General features: G+C 34.8%; 1 pseudogene; it reads right to left on the reverse strand.

Annotated features, from left to right (window-relative positions):
* Nucleotides 1-6,170: 6,170 nt before the first annotated feature.
* LOC126934777 (60S ribosomal protein L18-like) overlaps nucleotides 6,171-25,407 on the reverse strand; it is an 83,784-nt pseudogene continuing 64,547 nt past the window's right edge.

Raw genomic sequence — 25,407 nt, forward strand, 5'->3', positions numbered from 1 at the left:
GCAATGCCTATAACTGAACATAGATTAGTATTCAGAACAGATCGAAAGTGCTACAAAACATAAAACATCATATAAGTAAAAGAGAAACAAACTTTTTAGCAAACATCACCTGAAATGAAAAATAAAAAAACACAGTATGCTCATCCATTGACTGAAGCTAAGTAAATTGGCTTAAATACACTGGGGAGAAATACAGGCAGAGCAATATCTAATCAACTTGTATATTCAAATAATCTTCAATTCAGCCATTTCACTTTGTTTATTCACTAACTTTCCACATATGTGAACAAGGAGACATGCAAAAGAATGACATTTACATTATTATCAAACTAGAAAAAGTTTAAATGTTTATTTAAGAGAACAACTTAACAATACAGGAATGTTTTTGCAGTCATATACTATACAAAAATTAAAGTAAGTCAATTCAAAGTAAATGCTTAAATTCATTGCTGAAAATTGCTCAAAAGTTGTTGCTGAAAAGAACAGTGAGTTAATTTTTATAGATATGAATATATATGTGTAAAATAATGCCATTAAAATATTATCAAAACATTCAAAACAATGGATATGTAGGACAATTATAAAGATATGTTGGTAATGATAAAAACAGTTTCAAGATTGTGAATTTCTCTGAAAGGTGTGAAGAGAAAATGCTGAGGAAGGAGGACATGCACAGTGAGGCTTCAACTGTTTTAGAGAAGTTATACAGATGCATATTGCACAAATTATTTTTTAAATTCATAGGTGTCACCTAGATAAAAAGGAGCAGGATTGAATGAAAGACAATTTTATAGGTTTATGTCACATTGAAGAAAAAATCCAAGGCTCTAACTGGAGTGGAGCATATTAAAAAATACTGGCGACCTCATTATGTTAAATCTCCCCCAGATTCAAGGATCATAGTGCCAGAGAAATGGCTGAGCTTCTGTCAGGCTGCTCTTTACAAACTGCTCTGTAAGTAGTTGTGAAAATTATTAGTATGCTTCTCTCATTCTATTGGAATTGATCCTTTATTTCTGGCATTTTGTAAGATGCATATTTACGTGTTGCACTTACACTCTAGGGGCTAATTTTTGAGTTTCGGAACAAAATTAAATATGTTGAAAGATTACGTAAACTAAAATGTTATATTTAAAAGATTGAGAGGTACTAAGGCAAAATGTCAGCAGAATTCAAAATAGTTTACTAGGAAACTAGTTCCACATGATGGAAAATGTAGCCCCCGACCCATATCTCATTAAAATGTAAACAGACATCCCAATATGTTTCTTCCAAACTTGTTTATAAAAATTGAGCTGTATTTTATGCATGAGGCTGTAGCTAAAATTGTTTTGTTGCGCATCTGCATTGGGATTACTGGAGGTGTTAGTATTTGATGCCAAAAGACATGAAACTTATACCCAGAAATCCATCTAGAGAAAAGCGAGGTTAAGTTACTATTCCTCATATTGGGTGTGCATTGTGGATTACTGGATCAGATCCAGAAAGTTCACATTAGTTTGAACCAACTTGGAAAACCTATAAAAAGATAGGAGTAGATTACTGTAAGATTCTTTAGAGTAGGCAGCTCTCACATATTCTAGTTTCTTTATACCTGAAAGATCACTATATTAACGCATCTATGTACTTAGAAACATTTTTTTTTCTCTAGTCAGTTATAGCTATACTTTCCAAGAGTAGGAGAATGTGGTGTTTCAGAACAGCAGCTTGGGAGAAATATAGATGAATATAAAATCTGTACCCACTCATCCACATGTTACATGAATGACCAAGAGGTAAGTTTCCTAATCTTTCAGAGTTACTTTTCATAATCTGAAGTGGGAGTTATAGGAAATACCTACCTCATAATGGTTTTGTACAGTTTGAATTACATAAAGTATCTAGGATGATATTGTAGACATACGAGGGAATGAAAAGTGATAATTATTTTTATTTATGGCATTATTATTATAAAGTGGACTTAAAATGTAAAGAAATGAATTTTATCAAATCTTAGATCTTAATTCTATGTATGTATTTGCTATTATTGATGTTTGTAGGAAATAACGTCTTTTTAAAGGAATATTTATAGGGTGATCATTTCCTATTCCATTGAAACTATCTCACTGCTTCCTCTCCTTAATTCTCTGAAGAAATTGTCTTTCCTATTTCAGAGAAATGCTACCAAGGGTACTTGAATGATCATCACATTTCCCCAAGTGATCCTTTCCCATCTCTGAATCCTCATATTTTTGACTCTTTAAACATTTAATACTTTCTTCTTTATGTCATAATTATCTGCATTCATTTAGTTTGCACCACAGCTACAGCTTTCAAACTTTTTGACTAGCACTTTCAGTAAGGAATACACTTTATAAGGTGATACAGAGTTTGCATTCTTATTCTCACCTTTACCATTCAGGCTACTCTAGTCTACTGTTTTCTAGTCTTACAACAGTATACTTGTTATTACAGAGCACCATAAACATTGTGACATTTTAGAATTAAGAAACTGCATGGAATGCGAGTAAGTTCTATTAAAATGTCAGCAAAATAACTGGCTATTGCAAAATACACATATCCCATGGGTCTTCTCTCCTCTCCTCCCTTCTCCTATCCTCTCCTCATCTTTTCTCTTGCCGTCTCTTCTCACTATCTTGTCCTATCCAAATCTCTTTTTATCCATCTGTCTTATCTCATAATCTGATATCCTAACATATCCTATTTTACTCTAGTTAATATTTTAAAATTCTAGACAGAAACTCTAAATCGATTACATAGCCAATAAGGCGTGATCACTGTCTTTAAACCATCTCCCTCATCTTCTTTATGTTAGTATGCATGTTAGATTCTTCTTGTGCCTTTAATAGTGTAGAATGGGCTGGGCTTGGTGGCTCAGCCTGTAATCCCAACACTTTGGGAGGCCCAGGTGAGTGGATCACCTGAGGTCAGGAGTTCGAGAATAGTCTGGCCAACATGGCAAAACCCCTTCTCTATTAAAAGTACAAAAATTCCTGTAATCCTAGCACTTTGGGAGGCCAAGGCAGGCAGATCACGAGGTCAGAAGATCGAGACCATCCTGGTTAACACGGTGAAACCCCGTCCCTATTAAAAAACACAAAAAATTAGCCAGGCATGGTGGCGGGCACCTATAGTCCCAGCTACTCCGGAGCTGAGGCAGGAGAATAGCGTGAACCCTGGAGGTGGAGCTTGCAGTGAGCCGAGATGGCGCCACTGCACTCCAGCCTGGGCGACAGAATGAGACTCCATCTCAAAAAAAAAAAGAAAATGAAAAAAAAGTACAAAAATTAGCCAGGCATGGTAGTGGGTGCCTGTAATCCTAGCTACTCAGGAGACTGAGGCAGGAGAATTGAACCTGGAGGCGGAGGTTGCAGTGAGCCGAGATTGTGCCACTGCACTCCAGCCTGGGCTACAATAGCGAGACTCTGTCTCAAACAAAACAAAACAAAACAAAACAAAACAGTGTAGAATGGTGCTTTCCATAGTATAAATGTGTGCAAATATTTATAAATGGACGAATTAATGAAGGGTCTGTTTCAATTCAAAATGACTCAAATTTTGAAGCTCACAGAATTTTTGCTGTTGTTAATAACACTGGTCTATATAGAAAGAGGACTGTCAAATCCAAACTTATTAGATACAGAAGCATGAGGTTTAAAAATCATGATAAAATGGTACAGACTTGAAATATAATTCTTAATTGTTTGAAACTTTAATCTTTTTCATTTGTGCCAATGATTTATGTTGATGGATTCTGAGTCACCAACATTTTTTTCAACTCTTTTTTTCCTCATAAGTTATTAAACAATAGATTTTTTCAGATGTCATTTTAATATATTTACACATGGATTAGGTAACAGATTATCATAATATTTAGTTACCTAAAACAACATTCTTTTATTTTCTATCACAGAATGCATGGTTGACAATGGAGATTACAGTGATTACAAAATATTTTGGTATCATATGAAAATATTTTTCTTTACAGTGCTAGAAAACCCTTGCTCTAGAACTATGGAGAATACAAACTTTGAAATCAAACTTAAAAAAAAAAAAAAGGCATATTCTCCATGAAATTTTAGAATTAAGAAACTGCATGGAATGAAATTTTTATGTCAACAAGGGCAATTGCCTGTATCAAATATACACATCTCCCATGTGTAGGTCTCCCACTACCCAGTGCATTATGGGACAGAACACAGGGCTAGACATTAGACACCATGAGAGACTTCCCCTTTGTTGTGTGTGACTGGGGAAGAGACATTCCCTCCTTCGATGTGGGCAGTGACTGGAATCCATAATCAGAAGAGTTGAGCATAATACTGGTCTTCAGCCCTATTCCATCAACTTACTGTTCAATGTTTATGAGAGTGTAGGTTCCAGACTTGGTGTAATCAGCTGGGATGCAAGCACTGTCGTTGTTTCCAGTATTGATATTCCATATCAGAACTCTATAGGATTAATTACTTTAAAAACTATTCTATAGTGGGTTTCCCTGATGTTTTGTAAGAGGCTATCTCTTTCAGAATCCAGCCTCTGGGGAATGGCTTTGGATAAACTGAACCCCACCTCAGAGTGATAGTTTTGAGCAAGTGTTATTCCTCACTGAAAGTTGCCATGGTTTGAATGTGTCCCCCAAAGTTCTGACACTGACCCAATAGTCGCATAGTTTTTTGAATAAACATTGAAATTGACCCTTCTTGTCTTAAAGCTTGAACCTTACATTTGTTTCATCTGAGTTCCTTCCTCAGGAAACCACCTTAGGGCCTCTCACAAAAAGAATCAAAGAATTGAAACTCACCAGATCACTGTATTCAGACAATGAGATGCAGAAACCCTCATTCATCATGACTGCCTTTTCCCCCTCCCTAGTTCCTCTTTTACAAAACATTGTTATATTTCTTCCCTGCTATATAAATCCCTGCTTTTAGTTGGTCAGGGAGATGGATTTGAGACTGATCTCTCATCTCTTCAGCTGTAGCACATGATTAAAGCCTTCTTCCTTGGCTATACTTGTCTCTGTGATTTGCTTTTTGTGCAGCGAGCAGCAGGACCTAGACAAAATGCCAGCTGTTTCCGTAACAAATTTATGTACTGGAAACTTGATTCCCAATGTAATGGCATTAGGGGATGGGAACTGATGGGAGACATTTGGGTCATGGGGGCACCACCTGCATGAATACAATAATGCCATTATTATGGGAATGGTTTTCTTATTTTAAAAAATGGGTTTGGCCACCTCTTGCTCTTTGTCTCATTCTTTTTTCCCCTCCCCCTTCTGCCAGGGGATGAGGCAGCAGGACAGCCCTTGTGAGATGCCAGCTTCTTGATCTCGGTCTCCCCACCCTCCAAAACTTTGACAAAATAAAATTATGTTCTTTATAAATCACTCGGTCTGTGGTATTCTGTAATAGCAGCACAAGATGAGCCAAGACAGAAGTTTTATTAAGCTGCTTTGTAAATTTTTTCATCATTAAAAATCTTTCTTAAATGTGTAGGAGTTGTAATGGAGAAAATAACTTGAAAGGAAAAATTAACAGAACCCATTTTCATTCATAATATATTTGTATATCATCTAATTTAAATTTAGTAAAGGAACTTACTTTTCTAATTAGTAAATGCAGTGTATTTCTTTTTATTAGCCAATATTTTGAATACTTCTACTTTATTCAAATTTGGGGGGAAATGGTGGAAATTAGGAAGCATAGCATATAATGAAGATATATGAGAAGGGGCAATTTATTCATAATAGACTCCAAAATTGTATCAACAAAATTGACCTTTTTAAAAAACTTCTGGTACTAGTATTTGAAACAGTACTCACATCACATTTACTTCTTTTTATTTGAAAAAGGAAAATATGCATATATTATCCAAAGAGGTTGTATATATGGATTCAGTAGTCAAATTTCAGCAGAATGTCATGCAACAATATTCCAGAATTCCAATTACATTTTAGAATTGGACTGTCCACAAAGATGGTTTTAGGAGGGAACACACATACGTGGCACACAGGCAAACTAAAATTGTCCTGAGTTTATTTCTCTAGGACTTATTTAAAAGGTAAATGAAAGGTACGATATATCCAATAGAATAATTTTCTAGAAGCCAGTTAAGTATTGTTTGTTTGAATTTGTTTAAAAAAATCATTAAGTAAAAACCACTTCGAACATAATGGAGTCTATTTGCAAAAACTTCTAAATTTCTGTTATATAACAACCAAGAAATCTAAAAGAATGTACCGTGAATCATGTAATTGTTAATATTACAATGAAAGTGTTTAGGATCTGAGTCTGAAAAGAAGGGAAAAAAGAAAGAAAAATAACCTTTGAATAAGCTCTTTTATATAATTCAATTATTTGTAAAAGTTTTCTATGACTGAGTTCATATTTGTTGAAGGTAAGAGGTTGTTTTCTTAGCTTCCATCCATCTGGTCAAAGCTGTGGCTATGAGAGAGGATATTCAATGAAATATGAGCTTTGATACTAATTTGGGTCTCACCCATGCCAAGGTCAGCTCCTCTGGGTTATAGTAACAGACTATTCATCATGCTTTGTCTCCATGTGTGGCCTTGTTCTGAACTGATGAGAATCTGCAGTTCACTGGGCATTGCTTGTGACTGAAGGGCTAAAATTAAATCAAATGACAGGGATCAGCTGGATTCATCTCTATAGATAAAAGATATTTTCTTAGGATAAAGAAGAGTCAAGAAGTAAAGAAACTCTTAGAAAATCTTCCTTAATTCTAGTAAGTTCCAGACATGACATGCTATTTATTCACAAAATTTATTCTCAGCAAGGGGAACTTGAGTAGATAAGTAAAAAATTTGTTTTCAAAGACTTCTTTTTGAATCATTAATCCATTATCTTCTGCGTTTCTAAACTAGCTTTCTTCTAGAAAAAAATTTGTTCATTATGGTGCTTTGGAAAGAAAGTTTTTGATCGCTCTGAAAAAAGTACACTAAAATGTGAAAGTAGTGCTAACAAATTATGCCCTGACTACAAAATGAAGAAAATTAAAACATATCTCTGAACATATACTTTTTAAGAAAATTTTCCATCTTAAGAAGATAGGAAGAATCAACCTTAAAATTTTAGTTGAATTTTTACAAAGGTTTTTTCATTTCTCACATTCAACATTTTACAGTACAAACTAGAATGAGCTAACATTTTGTTTCAATGTTCATAAATACAATGCCAAGAGGCAGCTATATTAAATTTGGAATAAAATGATTTTGTTTCAAAGCTAAAATTGATTATCTTGCTGTTGTTTAACTTTGAATAAGTCATTTAAATATTTGAGACCTTAGTGTCTAATCTCTTTATAAACTCTAAAATGAATATAATGCTGTTAAACCCACAAAGTGATTGTCATTCTCAGTTTTTTTCCAATTCTGCTTTACCCACCATCCATAACAGATGCCTACTTCAGTTAATACTCTCCAGTCAATCAAGCAATGGGTCTAAGGCTGGTGATTGTACATCCAGTGACAATTTTCCACTAACTGATTGGGTCTGGAAATTGTCTGGGAAAGAGTTTTCTTACATCAGATATCACAGAAACAAGAACTTTTTAATATAATAATGTTTGAGTAATTCTCACCCAAAAATCTTTCATAAAATTCATTCAAATTATTTAATATAAATTGATTGTACATATTGGAATAATATATCCTTTGGGAATATCTATATTCTAAGTCAAGGAAGCTGGACTCCTACTATGTAATTCCACGTATAGTTTCAAATGACATTGAATATATTGTTATAATAGATAAATAGGATGGAATTTAATTTCAAATACTAATAATCAAAAATGTATGATAAACTGATTTACTCTGAATCTATGAAAATTTTGACCTTATATTCTTTTCCATGAATGGTGTATTTACATATTCCAGGAATTATAATAATATATGGAATACATATTTATTGATAAGCCCTCCACATATGATAATTTATAAAATACTATCATTAACTTTTACCTCAGTACAGATTAATCTATCTAATTCTAGCTTTTAGTTTCTCCAATATAATTGTAGGATTATGGAATTGTAACAAATTTACTGTCAAGAATTAGAGGTGAAGACTTTACTATCCTCCTAAATTTTCTCATTAAATTTTTGGCAACACTATCCTGTATTTTTAACTGGTTTATGTATAACAATAACTAAAACACTTAATTTAAACTTAAAATCTTCTTCCAAATTATAGTTTACATGAAGATTGAGTTCCATGGCTAAATAGCTTTCGAATTCTTATCTATGTGTTCTACTAACTTTTAACAATAGCCCCTAGATTTCATATTTACAAATATGTGTATAAATGATGGATGAACCCCTAACTGTGCAACATAGTTCCAGTAGTCTCATAGTATCTTTCGATTTTCTTATGGCCTGCTCTATGATTTATTAAATTTAGCACCTATGAAATATATTGAAATGTTAAGCCTGTGCAAACCTTTCTACCTAGGTTAAATATTTAGATCTCTGAATCATAAAAAGGTACTTTCCAGGTCTTTCCTGTCTACCATACTTCTAATCTCTTTTGACAAATGTAGAGTGACTTTCTCAGCAGTATCACTGCAAATGTTGGTGACCTCTTTATGCTAGAAATTCCTTCCAGAAAAATAACTGCCCAGCAGGACTACCGTGAATATTAAATGAGATAATACGTATGATAGAAATGCAGTGATTGGTACTGTGTACTATCAGTATTAGTTTGCTTCTTTTCCTGGCTAAAAGGAAACAAAAAGAACACCTCATCACTAAGCAGGAGCCGAGAGACATTGATTAAATTTAGGCCATATTTCAAAGAGGTTATTCCATTACAATGCTTTAACTACGACACTAATTAGAAAATGGCAGAGATAGTGCTTAATTTTGGTTGCTGTTATAATTTCTGGCATAGAATAACTATGCTTACTTCACTCAGAGACTGTAGAATTACACTGAATCCACTTTAAAACATGCCTCCACTTATAAGTTGATTCCATCTGAAAAGAGGAATGTTTGATTAATTGTATTTGTGTTGTTTTATTTTATTTAAAGATAAATGCAAAAACTTATAGATGCTTATTTAAAATAAGTGTGATTTTTGAAGTACTTTGTGACATTACCATAGACAAGGAAATACTTGAAGTAAAATTGATAGATTGCATATACTAAGCATGCATTGACTAAATATAGGAAAAGGGTTTTCAGAGAGAATAATTTACATAAGAAAAAACATTTTTAGGCAGAGTAGAGCCAAGCTCTTTTACATATCTCCAAAACAATATTAGTCTGTTTTTCAGGGCTCTATTTCTGTTGAATATTGAATGTGAATATTTTACACCCCTCCAACCCTCAGCTCAGTGAGTTTGTCTAAAGACATGCTTACCTTCTTATTCTTTCAGTCAAAATTGGTAGACACCTCTAGGGAACGTGTCTTTCAATGCTGGGCTTTTGTCTCTGAAGTTTCACCATTTTAATACATTACCTCCACAAGTCCTATTGCCTTGTTAAAACTCTTACATGTTAAGTTTGATTTTTTTTTTCTTTTTAAAAGAATTTAAAGTTATTCTCAGTGGAAGCATTACTCCAAAATATATCATGTGTCATTTTTGGTATGGAACTACTTGGTACTCTTCTTAAATTTAATTATTAGGAAGAGGTAAAAGGTAAAATAAAAAAAAAAATCAGTTTCATATACTCTAGTATTGTGCTGCTGGTCGTAGAAGAGGCTAAAAATTTGGCATTAAGCTTTCGCTAAAAAAGTAGAACCCTGGCCGGGCGCGGTGGCTCACACCTGTAATCCTAGCACTTTGGGAGGCCGAGGTGGGCGGATAACGAAGTCAGGAGATCGAGACCATCCTGGCTAACAAGGTGAAACCCTGTCTCTACTAAAAAATACAAAAAATTAGCCGGGCCTGATGGTGGGCGCCTGTAGTCCCAGCTACTCGGGCGGCTGAGGCAGTAGAAAGACCAGAACCCAAGAGGCGGAGCTTGCAGTGAGCCGAGATCGCCCCACTGCGCTGGGCGACAGAGTGACACTCGGTCTCAAAAACAAAACAAAACAAAACAAAAAGTAGAGCCCTGAAAAATAACCCAAGCATTAGTTTGGCACCCTGAACTGTTATTATACTAAGTAAAAATTTAATATACCGAGTAAAAAACAGCTAGTCACAGAATACCACATGTTTTTTGATTACATTTATAAGAAATGTCCAGAATAGGCAAATTTATAAAGCCTGGAAGGACAGTAGAATTTTTCTAGTGTCAGCCATCTTGGAGGAAATGGGGAGTGACTCCTCTTGAGTATGAGATTTCTTTTTGGGGTAATGAAAATAATCTAATATTTATTGTGATAATAGTTGTACACCTCTGTGAATATATACAGTTTGAATTTTATATCTTTAACTGGTGCATTACATGTCATGTGAATCATATCTCAACCTATAATTTTAAAAATGAAAGCAAAATAAAGACATTTCCAGAGAGAGAAAAACAACCCATCTTCAGACCTAATTGAAATAAAAAGTCAAAGATATTTCTATGGCTAAATAGAAGACAAAATAAAATAAACAGATGAAAGCTTGGATATTTAGAACGAAAAGATGGAAACATATGTACAGAAAAACACTAAATAAATTTTAAATCTATAAATTAATGATAATTTATATATATTTAAAATTTATAAAATAAAATGCATGAAAAAATAAAATAAAAGAAGGATACTAATAAGTGTTAAATTGTTCTAAGCTTTTTTACTTGGAAGTACAAACGTAGTAATTTTCTGGCACTATTTGTTGAAAAGACTACTCTTTTCTCCATTATATTGTCTTTAAATCCTTTTCAAAAATCATTTGAGCATAAATGTGAAAGTTTATTTCTAGACTTCCAATTTTATTCCATGGATCTATGTGTCTGTCCTAATGCCACTACCACACAGACTTGATTACTGTAGTTTTGCAGTTAGGAAATCAGAAGTGTGAGTCATCTATTTTTGTACATTTTCAAAATTGTCTTGACTATTCATGTGCCCTTGAGATTTAATAATCAGCTTGTCAGTTTCTCCAAAGAAGCCCTTTAGGATTATGAGCGGGATAGTGTCTAACTTGAAGACTGATTTTAAAATGATTGCTATTTTTACATTAATAACTTCTAATTTATGAACATAAGATGTTGGTCCATTTATTTAGATCCTTTTTAAATTCTTTCAGAAATGTGTAGTTTTCAGTGTATATATCTTGCATTTTTTTTTTGCTAAGTTGATCTGTATTTTATTGTTTCTGAAACTATTATAAATGACAGTAATTTACAATAAACTTAGTCAAAAACATATATGTTATATTTATATTTTTAAAATAAGATAAAAAATCGGAATATAACCACAGCCCTACCTGAGATGTGAATCATCCCTTTGTCGAGTGTATCCACACTGTCTACGCTACCTGCCTGCCTGTTAATGACTCAATAATCATCTCCCTTATCAGATCAAGTATTAAATATCACAGTGCTTATGCTCCACTAACCCTATTTGAGGTAGTAATGGTCCCAAAGTGCAAGAGTAGTGATACTGGCAAGTTAGATATTCCAAAGAGAAGTTGTAAAATGCTTTAAGTGAAAATGTAAACATTTTTGACTTAACGAAAAACAAAAAGAAGTCGTATGTTGAGGTTGCTAAGATATATAGTAAGAAATGCATCTTCTATCTGTGAAACTGTGAAGAAGGTAAAAGAAATTTGTGCTAGTATTGCTGTCACACCTCAAACTGCAAAAGTTATGGCGACAGTGCATAAGTGCTTAGTTAAGATGGAAAAGGCATTAAATTTGTGGATGGAAGACATAAACAGAAAAGTGTTTCAATTGACAATGATGTGTTATGTCAGAATGCATTGAGCCTATATGACAACCTCAGCAGGAAGTCCCTGAAACAAGAAACACAACGCCATTTACTTCATTTTATTTTTTATTTTATTTTATTATTATTATTATACTTTAAGTTCTAGAGTACATGTGCACGGGAGGGATAGCATTAGGAGATATACCTAATGTAAATGACGAGTTAATGAGTAAAGCCGTTTACTTCAAATTAGAGACAGTACACAGATTCAGGAATGGGTTTGAACTAAAAAATATAAAAATTACTGGGTAGGTTGCATCTGCTGATTAAACTTAACAAGAGGTATGTATATTTATGGAAAAAAAATGGTATATATAGGCTTTCATGCTATCTGTGGTTTTAGGCAACCACTGAGCGTCTTAGAATATATCCCCCAAAATAAGAGGGAATTACTGGACTTTTGTTTGAAGAAAAGCAGAGAGAAAACTTTAATAGCTGGAGCTAGAGGTATATGAAAAAAAATTGTTTCTGTTAGGATAACATGATTATATACTAATCAGAATGGTAATAGAGAAAGTAGGTTGAACTAATGAACTGAAGTCCTTAATACAGTGAAAGGTGAGTTTATCCACAACAAAAGGGGAAATGGCCTTTTCTTGGAAATAATTAGGAAAGGTTGAATGGAGGAAGAACAAGAAGTTTGAGTGGCTCGTGAAGGGGGGAAGCAATATGAAAATGAGTTTAAAATATTATAAGTTGAATTATTCCTAATGAGACCTTTTGTGGCAGAATAACCTAATGGGTACTTAGGTTACAAGATTCAGTGTATTGTCATATTTCAAGGATTGGGTGTGGTAGGAATTAATTTAAATAGAAGAAAGAGAAGGACAGGAAGAATTTGAGATCTCTAGAAAACCCTGAAGAGGGAGAAAAGAGGTAGGGTATAAGATATGTGAGAAATGAGATGAAGACATCCATAAAAGGAGAGACACTAAGGAAATGGTGTCAAGAGAAACATATGAAATTGCATTTATAAATTATTTTTTTATGGATGTCACTTAATAAACACATTTTCTCAGTCTTCCCTGTGAATTTTTAAATTATATACACATTACTCACTAACGTTCATATTTACCCAGGGATAGAAGAATGATTTAAAAAGCATTGATTTCATGTCTGAGAAGCCCTATGGAGTACACAAATAGCATTTGTGCACACAGCAGTGCCCAGAAAGGGACACTTTGAATTCTGGAGGTCATTGGCTGTAACTGTTTCTGATAGGATTCTTGCCTGTCCTCACGGAGCCATCCTATCATCAACCTGGGCATGTATTTGACTTTAAATTTTGCCTCTTGAGCACTTGAAAACTTATGTCTTCCCTGTTTCTAATAATCAATGATGTACTGTGTAGCTGATGTCACTACAACATCTATTTGGAGATGCTCTGTGTGGTAGACCAAAAAAGCCTGATGTTACTTATTACCACCACAAACATATGAGATTGTGTTCAGACCCCTAATGTGCCTGACCATACTTTCAAATTCCAAGAGCTGAATGAATCAATAACTCAGGTTGGGAAGCCCTTAAGAAAATATACTGAGGTTTTAGAAAGGTGGTGTGATAAGAGCTGCAGTGGCTGAATCCATAAGGCATTTCAGAAATAGTATTAAATAATGTTGGTATTCAATTTTTAATGTAACACTTCAGAAAAATTCAAGCAAAGATACAATTCAAGATGGCTAGGATTCTTATTTCCAACAATTGACTGTAAAGTTATTTCATCATCTGAGACCAGAAGGCAGAAGGAGAAGCAAACTTTTGGAGTGGAAGACAATGAGTTTGTTTCTGACAAATAGGTTTTAGATGATTATAGCACAGACATTATAAATAAAATTCAAGCAGGAAGTTGGTTATAAAATATAGATCAGTTATTTCTCTAATGTTCACCACTTTTTTGAGATTGCACAATCTTGAAGATAAGGAATTAATTTATTTTTTAAAATATTAGGAAAGATAAAAAACACTGCTAAAAACAAAATGGCTACTAGTGTACTTAGATGCAGTTTCTCATTAAAGTGATGTGAGACAGACCTGGCTGCAGGATTGATGCCATTTTGGAACATAAACACACAAAATAATGATCAGCTTATGATTAAATATTTGATAAATGTATTAACCAAAGTGAGAAAAAAATAATCACAGTCTTTAGAGACTCATCAGACTCTGGAAGGCATTGCTTTGCCTCCTTCGGATTGTCAACGAAGCAGTTAGATCTGTGTACATCTTCCCTTAGTCCTCTAGGAGAGCTACCAGCCACTGGCTTCTCTTTGATAAATAGAAAGCAGCTGGTGTCTCAAGGATGGCTATTAATCTCCTCACAAGTAAAAGGAACTGGGAAAAGCTGAGGAATGCTTTGTAATCAGTGATTCATGCATTCCTTTGTGAAGAATAATAAAAGATCTTTGAAGTAGTTTCTGTTTAGAAGATGGATGCATTTTAATTTATACATGGTCACTTTAAGAAGTCAGGGTGTACCAAATGAAACACTTTTTTTTTTTTAATTAAACTTTAAGTTCTGGGATACATGTGCAGAACGTGCAGGTTTGTTAAATAGGTATACATGTGCCATGGTGGTTTCCTGCACCCATCAACCTGTCATCTAAGTTTTAAGCCCCACATGCATTATGTATTTGTCCTAATGCTCACCCTCCTTGGCCCACACCCCTTGACAGGCCCTGCTGTGTGATGTTCCCCTCCCTGTGTCCATGTGTTCTGATTGTTGAACTCCCACTTATGAGTGAGAACATGAGGTGTTTGGTTTTCTGTTCCTGTGTTAAGTTTGCTGAGAATGATGGTTTCCAGCTTCATCCATGTCCCTGCAAAGGACATGAACTCATTCTTCTTTATGGTTGCATAGTATTCCATGGTGTATATGTGCCACATTTTCTTTATCCAGTCTATTATTGATGGGCATTTGGGTTGGTTCCAAGTCTTTGCTATTGTGAATAGCACTGCAGTAAACATAGGTGTACATGTATCTTTATAGTAGAATGATTTATAAATCTTTGGGTATATAACCACTAATGGGATTGCTGGGTCAAATGGTATTTCTAGTTCTAGATACCTGAGGAGTTGCCACACTGTCTTCCAGAATGGTTGAACTAATTCACACTCACACCAACAGTATAAAAGCATTCCTATTTCTCCACATCCTCTCAGCATCTGTTGTTTCCTGACTTTTTAATGATAGCCATTCTAACTGGCATAAGATGGTATCTCACCGTGCTTTTGCTTTGCATTTCTCTAATGACCAGTGATGAGGGGCTTTTTTTCATGTTCGCTGGCCGCATAAATGTCTTCTTTTGTGATGTGTCTGTTCATATCCTTTGCCCACTTTATGATGGGGTTGTTTGTTTTTTCTTGTAAATTTGTTTAAGTTCCTTGTAGATTCTGGATATTAGACCTTTGTCAGATGGATAGATCACAACAATTTTCTCTCATTCTGTAGGTTGCCTGTTCACTCTGATGATAGTTTCTTTTGCCTTGAAGAAGCTCTTTACTTTAGTTAGAACCCATTTGTCAATTTTGGCTTTCGTTCCCATTGCCTTTGGTGTTTTAGTCATGAAGCCCTTGCCCATGCCTAGTCCTGAATGGTATTGCCTGGGTTTTCTTCTAGGGTTTATACTTTTAGGTTTAAGCCTTTAATCCATCTTGAATTAATTTTTGTATAAGATGTAAGGAAGGTGTTCAGTTTGAGGTTTCTGCATATGGCTAGTCAGTTTTCCCAGCACCATTTATTAAATAGGGAATTCTTTCCCCATTTCTTGTTTTTGTCAGGTTTGTCAAAGATCAGATGGTTGTAGATGTGTGGTGTTATTTCTGCAGCCTCTGTTCTGCTCAGTTGGTCTATATATCTGTTTTGGTACCAGTATCAGCTATTAATTACTGCCTCTATTTCAGAACTTATTATTCGTCTATTTAGGGATTCGACTTCTTCCTGGTTTACCCTTGGGTAAATGGGTATATGTCCAGGAATTTATCCATTTCTTCTAGATTTTCTAGTTTATTTGCATAGAGGTGTTCTCTCTCTCTATATGTCTATATAATATTCTCTGATGGTAGTTTGTATTTCTGTGGGAAAATTGGTGATACCCCCTTTATCATTTTTTATTATGTACATTTGATTCTTCTTTCTTATCTTCTTTATTAGTCTGGCTAACTGTCTATATTGTTAATCTTTTCAAAACACCAGCTCCTGGATTCATTGATTTTTAGAGGGTTTTTCATGTCTCTATCTCCTGCAGTTCTGCTCTGATCTTAGTTATTTCTTGTCTTCTACTAGCTTTTGAAAGTGTTTGCTCTTGCTTTTTGAGTTCTTTTAATTGTGATGTTAGGTTGTCAATTTTAGATCTTTCCCGCTTTCTGCTGTGGAGAGTTGGTGCTATAAATATCCCTCTAAACACTACTTTAGCTGTGTTTTTTAGCTGTGTCCCAGAGATCCTGATATGTTGTGTCTTTGTTCTCATTGGTTTCAAAGAATTTATTTATTTCTTCCTTAATTTCATTATTTGCCCAACAGTCATTTAGGTGTAGGTTGTTCAGTTTTCCTGTAGTTGTGCAGTTTTGAGTGAGTTTCTTAATCTTGAGTTCTAATTTGATTGCACTGTGGTCTCAGAGACTGTTTTTGATTTCCATTTGCTGAGGAGTGTTTTACTTTCAATCATGTGGTTGATTTTATAATAAGTGCAATGTGGTGCTAAGATGTATATTCTGTTGATTTGGGGTGGAGAGTTCTGTAGATGTCTATTAGGTCTGCTTGGTCCAGAGCTGAGTTCAAGTCCTGAATATCCTTCTTAATTTTCTGTCTCATTGATCTGTCTAATATTTACAGTGGGGTGTTAAAGTCTCCCACTATTATTGTGTGGGAGTCTAAGTCTCTTGGTAGGTCTGTAAGAACTTGCTTTGAGAATCTGGGTGCTCCTGTATTGGGTGCTTATATATTTAGAATAGTTAGTTCTTCCTGTTGCATTGATCCCTTTACCATTATGTAATGCCTTTTTGTCTTTATCTTTGTTGTTTTAAAATCTGTTTTATCAGAGACTAGGATTGCAACCCCTGCTTATTTTTGCTTTCCCATTGTTTGGTAAATATTCCTTCATCCTTTTATTTTGAGCCTATGTGTGTCTTTGCACATGAGATGATTCTCCTGAATACAGCACACTGATGGGTCTTAACTCTTTATCCAATTTCCCAGCCTGTTTCTTTTAATTGGGACATTTAGCTCATTTACATTTAAGGCAAATATTGTTATGTGTACATTTCATCTTGTCAACATGATGCTAGCTGTTTATTTTGTACATTAGTTGATGCAGCTTCTTCGTAGTGTCATTGGTCTTTATACTTCAGTATGTTTTTGCGGTGGCTGGTACTGGCTTTTCCTTTCCATATTTAGTGGTTCCTTCAGGGGCTCTTGTGAGGCAGGCCCGGTGGTAACAAAATCCCTTAGCATGTGCTTAATAAATCCCTTAGCATGTGCTTGTAAAGGACTTTATTTCTTCTTTGCTTGTGACGCTTAGTTTGACTGGATATGAAATTCTGGGTTGAAAATTCTTTTCTTTATGAATGTTGAAAATTGGCCCATACTCTCTTCTGGCTTATAGGGTTTCTGCAGAGACATCCACTGTTTGTTGGATGGCCTTCCCTTTGTAGGTAACCTGACTTTTCTCTCTGGCTGCCCTCAACATTTTTTCTTTCATTCCAACCTTGGAGAATCTGATGATTATATCTTGGGGTTGTTCTTCTTGAGGAGTATCTTAGTAGTGTTCTCTTATTTCCTGAATTTGAATGTTGGCCTATCTTGCTAGGTTGGGGAAGTTCTGGATAATATCCTGAAGCATGTTTTCCAACTTGGTTCCATTCTCCCTGTCACTTTCAGGTACACCAATCAATTGTACATTTGGCCTTTTCACATAGTTTCATATTTCTTGGAGGCTTTATTCACTCCTTTTCATTCTTTTTTCTGTAATATTGTCTTCATGGTTTATTTTATTAAGCTGATCTTCAATCTCTGATATCCTTTCTTCCCCTTGATCAATTTGGCTACTGATACTTGTGTATGCTACACGAAGTTCTCATACTGTTTTTTTCAGCTCCATCAGGTTATTTATGTTCTTCTCTGAAGTGGTTAATCTAGTTAGCAGTTCCTGTAACCTTTTATCAAGGTTCTTAGCTTCCTTGTGTGGGGTTACAACATGCTCCTTTAGCTCAGAGGAGTTTATTATTACTCACCTTCTTAAGCCTATTTCTGTCAATTCGTCAGTCATTCTCTGTCCAGTTTTGTGCCCTTGCTGGAGAGGAGTTGTGATCATTTGGAGGGGAAGAGGGATTCCGGTTTTTGGAATTTTCAGCATTTTTGCATTGATTTTTCCTCATCTTTGTGGATTTATCTACCTTTGATCTTTGATGCTGATGGCCTTTGGATGGGGTTTTTCTGTGGGCATCCTTTTGGTTGAGATTGATGTTATTGCTATGTGTTTTCTAGTTTTCCTTCTAACAGTCAGGGCCCTCTTCTGCAGCTCTGCTGGTATTTGCTGGAGGTCCACTCCAAACCCTGTTTGCCTGGGTATCACCAGCAGAGGCTGTAGAACAGCAAAGATTGATGCATGTTCCTTCCTCTGGAAGCTTCATCCCAGAGGGGCACCCTCCTGATGCCAGCTGGAACTTTCCTGTATGAGGTGTCTATTGATCCCTGCTGAGAGGTGTCTCCCAGTTAAGAGGTACAGAGGTCAGGGACCCACTTGAGGAGATAGTCTGTCTCTTAGCAGAGCTCAAGAGCTGTGCTGGGAGATCTGCTGCTCTCTTCAGAGTGGGCATGCAGGATCATTTAAATCCCTGCTGAAGCTGTGCCCATGGTCGCCCCTTCCCCCAGGTGCTCTGCACCAGGGAGAAGGGAATTTTTTCTGTAAGTCCTTTAATGGGGCTGCTGCCTTTCTGTCAGAGATGCCCTGCCCAGTGAGGAGGAATCTAGAGAGGCAGTCAGGCCTCAGATGGTTGGCCACACTGTGGTGAGTTCTGCACAATCAGAGTTAACACTGTGAGGGGAAAACCACCTACTAAAGCCTCAATAATAGCAGACACCCCTCCTCCCACCAAACTCGATTGTCCCAGATCAACTTCAGATTGCTGTGCTGTCAGCGAGAATTTCAAGCCAGTGGTCCTTAGCTTTCTGGGCTCTGTGGGAGTGGGACCCTCTGAGCAAGACCTGTTGGCTCCCTGGCTTCAGCCCCCTTTCCAGGGGAGTGAATGGTTCTGTCTCGCTGGGCTTCCAGGTACCACTGGGGTGCAAAAAAGAAAAAAAAAACCTCCCGCAGCTAGCTCAGTGTCTGCCCAAACAGCTGCCCAGTTTTTTGCTTGAAGCCCAGGGCCCTGGTGGTGCAGGCATAAGAGGAAATCTCCTGGTCTGTGGGTTGCAAAAACCATGGGAAAAGCATGGTATCTGGGCTGTATAGCACAGTCCCTCATGGCACAGTCCCTCACAGCTTCCCTTGGGTAGGGGAGGGAGTTCCCTGACCCCTTGCACTTCCTAGGTGAGGCAATGGCCCAACCTGCTTCTGCTCACCCTACGTGGGCTGCACCCACTGTCTAACCAGTCCCAATGAGATGAACTGGCTACCTCAGTTGGAAATGCAGAAATCACCCGCCTTCTGTGTTGGTTTTGCTGGGAGCTGCAGACTGGAGCTGTTCCTATTCAGCCATCTTGCCACAAAGTCTAAACAAAGTTTCTTACTTAGAGCAAACTATTACCGAAAGATGTATATTGTATGGGGTTTCTTAGTGTTGTTCATTATAGAGTAGAATCACAAACCTGGTCAATTCTAGGAGGAGTCAACTAAGTTCTTCTTCTTGGTCTTAACATAGTTTCTACCATCTACTCAACTGTATTTTGGGGCTAAAAACTGAAACATAGTGATTTCGGTTTTAGAACAATATATTTATTTAAAAGAATAGTATATGGACCTCAAAATGAATAGTAGCCATTGGAATGTCTTTGTAGCTTCAATTTTTTCAAATATAAGAATTACTTATTATTATAATGAACATTATTCAATATAATTTACTTTATTACAATATTCATCAACTGAAAGAGATCCAAAATTTCTTTGAAAATACAGTTAAAAGAAAATTTATTTTCTTAAACAGAATATTTTATATAAATGAAATTAAATTACTTAATCATACAACCATGTAATATTGCATATTACATATATGTTGCAAATATTGCTTATTAAATATGTATATTATAAATTTAAAATGTAATTTTAAAATATTTTATACTTAAAAATAGTAATGTGGTAAAATCATATTCAGTCCAGAGCTTTTTTAATATGAGTCCAACAATAATTAGTATTAATTCAGTAGCTTCCTCATCAAATCCATAATCAGATACCCAAGGCCTTATATAGCAGAAATTGTGATGGACAAATATGCAAATGTATAAATGAAGAAAACCTTCCCTCTGAGAATTCCAGAGTACTTTATTAATCCCTGTTTATAAGAATCATTTGGCGTTAACTCAGGATGGAATTTGGAATGCCTGTCTACTATATCTAGATAGATGGAGGATATAGTTGACACAAATAAGGCTGAAATTCTTATTATGAATAAATACAAAATAGAATGCAAGGGAAGGGAAGATTAATTCATAGCAGTTTTTATGAACTGGTTATAGTTCATATTTTTCTATTATTCAGTAAGTAAGTGATCATTAATTTTATGGATTTTGATGGCCAGATATTATTTGAATATATATAACTTCCCACAACCTTTAAACCAAAAATTAGGAGAGAAAAAACCCTAATAAGTACAACAAAAGCCCTAGAAATCTGAATTTTTTTTGCCCATTTAAAAAAGCTTAATAAAATACTATGTCATTAATCCTAAAAATAAATGCATTTTGAAATATATACAGATTAACTTCTTTCTTCAGGAAACTATTTCACTTGGAGTTAGAAATATTTACTTCTAAACTAAAAATAAATGTAACATTGCTAATAATTTTTTTAAATTATATATTCAGTTGTTGTTCTTAGGTGATTTTAAAATTGTTTTTAAAGCCCTAAACAAGTTTCTATCTAAGATATTGAAAGTGTTTGCAGTATTTCTGATAAAAACTATGTCCGAAAATACATTAAGAAGTCCCACTTTAAACTTCCTTATATAAGCCAAAGTATAATATTAGGTAAGTGTTTTGAAGGTATGAATATCTTTGTTTCCTCTCTTAGTGACACATAGAGTCCTATATTTTGGTTTGTGAAGTTATATATTTTTATTAATTGTTCCAGTGTATGTGTGTGCATATATTGATGTATTAGCTCATTAATAATATAAGTCACTTTTTCTTCAATTTCTGAAAGGTTGATGAGTTATTAATATTAATAAAATTAATACTGATATATAAAGAGACAGTAGTGCCTCAGCACTAACATTTATAATGTCTCTTGCAGAACCACTTTCATTTACTCTAGTTACAAAAGCTGCCAGAAACTGTATTCATTACTTTGGGATTCTAAGTATCAATATATTGATTAAACATATTTTTGCTTTGAATAAACTTGTATGTCACTCTCATAAGTGCTCTAACATTTCATATCTATCTTAATAATATGATGATTTTTTTATAGTACAGATTTACTTCAAACTTGCTGTGGTCTACATGTTGTTGTCCCCCAAAATTTGTATGTTAGAACCGAATATCCAATGTAGTAATATTAGAGTTAGGGACTTTGGGGAAGTGACTAGGTTATGAGGGCTTCGCCCTTATGAATGGGATTAGTGACCTAATAAAAAAGGCTTGAGGGAGGCTGCATCCTTCTACCATGCCAGGAGCAACAAGAGGTGCAATCTATGAAGCAAAGAGCAACTTCACTAGACACTGAATTTGATGGAGCCTTTATCTTGGACTCCCCATTCTCTGGAATGGTAAGCAATACATTTCTATGATTTATAAATTACCACTCTAAGGTATTTTGTTATAGCAGCCAGAATGAACTAAGGCAAAGTTTATCCTAATTATGTAGGAGTTTTTTTTTTTTTTTTTTTTTGACATGGAGTCTTGCTCTGTTGCCCAGGCTGGAGTGCAGTGGCATGATCTGGGCTTACTGCAACCTCTGCCTCTGAAGTTCAGCAATTCTCCTGCCTCAGCCTCCGGAGTAGCTGGGACTACAGGTGCAAGCCGCTGCCACATCTGGCTAATTTATTTATTTATTTATTTTTTAATGTTTCAGTAGAGACAGGGTCTCACCATGTTGCGTGACCTGGTTTCGAATTCCTGAGCTCAGGCAATCTGCCCGCCTTGGCCTCCCAAAGTGCTAGGATTACAGGTGTGAGCCACTGCACTTGGCCCCATTTTGCACTTTCTAAATAAAAAATTACTAAAATGTCTATGTACTCATTTGCAAAATTGTGAATGTTTTATTACGTAAACAACTGCTTAACTATAAAAACCGTGAGGGAACTGTCCTAGTTTTGTTTTGTTTTGTTTTCCTTAATACCTTTTCCCAAAGCTTTTATGATGTTTCTCTATGGTGGGAAAAGAATAAAGAGAGCCTCATTCTTCATTCACTAGAATGTACTGATCAAATCCTAGCTGCCAAAACTGAAACATAAATGAAATCCCTCTTATAGGCAATGAACATCGATTTAATATGAAGCTACCGATGCTATTGACAGGCTTGTCAGAAAGCTACATTTTACTACTAGTAAAATTTACAAACTGAGAGTTATGTTGTCTAATGCTTTTGGAGGTCATGGAAGATGGATTCTAGATCTTCTGATCAGGACTACTCTTAATTTTTAAACTATGCATTTTTTACAACATATATAAATACTAGATGTCCTATGACATTGTCAGGATTGCAGCAATTAAGCCACTTGCTGCAGTAAGGAGACGGAGTTAGAGTATTAGATGACAATTGTCATTCAATTGTTCTTACTTTTTGTCATGCAGCTTGGTTGCACAGATTGAATTAATCATAGCTTAACACATTATCACTATTGGAACATTCATGATGCATTTTTACCATTAATTTATCCAGTTATTCAGTTAAATAAAGATAATTTTTCATATCCACCACTTAAACTGCCAGCTAGAATACTCCAAAAAACTTAAATATACCTGTTGGAACTGCACCTGTCCAATTTTACTGTCCACCCTAAAATGAGCTGTTAATGTAACTTTTGTGTTTTTATTTAGTTTTTCTTATTTCAAGTTTTATAACAGGTAGTCCTCTGGTGTTATTTCCAGCTTTATGTGTTAAGCAGTCCCTTATGTTGCCAGTGACTGGCCATACTATCTCTACCATGAGCCAATGTTCTATATGGCACAAGTGTATTTGAGATCCTTTGAAGCACTTTATTCTGTTCTATTGGTCACTTAGTTTGTCCCTTTATAAATATACACTGTCTTAGTAAGTTAAATATAGACTTTTTGCTTAGATTCATTCTAGAAAATACTCCAATCCCCTCATCTAATTATATTCATGAAGAAAAAAAAATGGAATTGCAGATAAGTGTCTCAATGAAAAGAAATAATGTATTATTGTTAAAAATGAAAAAAAAAAACTCATCTTAAGGCACTACATAATTGAACATCATTTGATAGAAAATCGGGGAGAAATATTGCGTTCTTATAATGATGCTGTATTCTGAATACTTAAATTGATTTTTATAAAATTATATAAAGAGAAATTTCTTCAATTTAATATAAAGAGTCTCAAAATTTCCTCTTTTAGTTATGTTGGTATGTCTTTTCTTTGGGCAGTGCTGTTGTTGTAAACAAGGAAATTTGAAGAAAGATAAAACAAAATTTAAAATAAAAAAAATTAACATGCATATGAAGGTTTCAAGGGCTCCTGTGGCATCTAAGACAAGAGAGTCCATAACCCCAGAAAGATGGGAAACTTACTGAGAACAGACCAATAACCTGCACCTTACTTTTCCTCTTGGGACCTTTTCCAAGTCTTAAGTGGCATCTAGTGAGAGACTAAATAGCCCAGCAGAGCACATCTACTCTGATGTTGAGAAACCAGTAGAGCTTTCTGCAAATTCTTGAAAACATGGAGAAAAGAAAATGGGATTTGGGCATGGTTTTATTAGCAGTCACGACTTGTGCAGCCAAGATTCTGCAGAGAAGAGATGCATAGAGGTTAAATATGACTCTCTACCTGGACTTTTCCTCAGATTATTTCAAAACTCTTAGTGTAAACTGTGACAAATACTAAGAAACCTAGTAAAAAGTAGCTGAAATGCTTAATGGATCTTTTGACAATCTTACAATGCTGAATATTTAGTGGGTCTGACAATAAATTGGAGTTCAGGACCTGGTGAGACCTGGCAAGTTGGTGTGGGGTAGACGTAAAATATATGAAGCATTGAATATAAATGCAACTTCTACTTAGCTTCATCCATTATGGATTAAGGTGATCCTTTTTTTTTCTTTACTCTAGAAGCCTGAAAGAGAATGGGTGAATGTTTCCTGGGGAAAGATATCATCCAAAGCATCTATAATAGTTCAGAACATGATGCCTGACACACAGTGAAATATTATCAGACATTCTAAGAGTAAAAAAACAAAAGATTTGAAAAACAGATAACATGGTTTAGAAGCAACTCAGATATTGAAATTTTCAAATACAGACTTTAATATAATTGTGATTAATATGGCAAGAATATGAATGATGACATGGAGAAATGTACCAGATTGCTGGGGAAAATATATACATATATAACAATATATATAAAACTCTGTGTGTATTTCAATAATCTGGTCAATATAATGTAAATTTTAGAACAAAATACATGAATGCTATTAAATTAAAAAATAATAGGTTTAGAAGTGTATTAGAAAAAAATGAAGAGATTACCCACGCATTGGAAAACTGTCTAGACTGAAATACAGAAAGAGAGCTGATAGATATGCAAAAAGAAAGGCAAGAGACATATGGGATGCATAAAATAACACAAAAGTAGATAAGAAAAAAATAGAAACAATTCATATTCAAAAAGATAATCACTAAGAATATTCCTAAGTTGATGAAAGACATTAAGCCACACATTCAAGAAGCGCAACAAACTTCATGTAGGATACAGATAAAACTTAATGCACATTGTAGTAAAAGTGTTAAAACTCTAAGACAAAAATAAAATCTTTAAGAATAAGAAAAAAGATCATCTTAAGGTGAACAAAAGCATTATGATCAACTTACTGATCACTGAAGAAGAAAAAATAATACATCTTTTCAAAACTGACATAAAAATCTACCAGTCTAGAAATCTATACTCAGTAAAAATGTTATTACAAGTAAAGACAAATAGAAATATCTCTAGTCAACAAAAATGAAAAGAAAATTCATCATTAACAATCCCACACAAAAAGTAATATTGAACAGTGTTCTTCAGACAGAAGAAAAATTATGCCAAATAGAAAGGATAGAACGTAATAGTAACTATGGTAATGATATGAGTAAATCTAAATAAATATTGACAGTAGGAAACAATAATTGTAGTTTGTTATGTAGGTCAAAATCAA

Source organism: Macaca thibetana, chromosome 14, assembly GCF_024542745.1.
Source record: "Macaca thibetana thibetana isolate TM-01 chromosome 14, ASM2454274v1, whole genome shotgun sequence".
NCBI lineage: Eukaryota > Metazoa > Chordata > Mammalia > Primates > Cercopithecidae > Macaca > Macaca thibetana.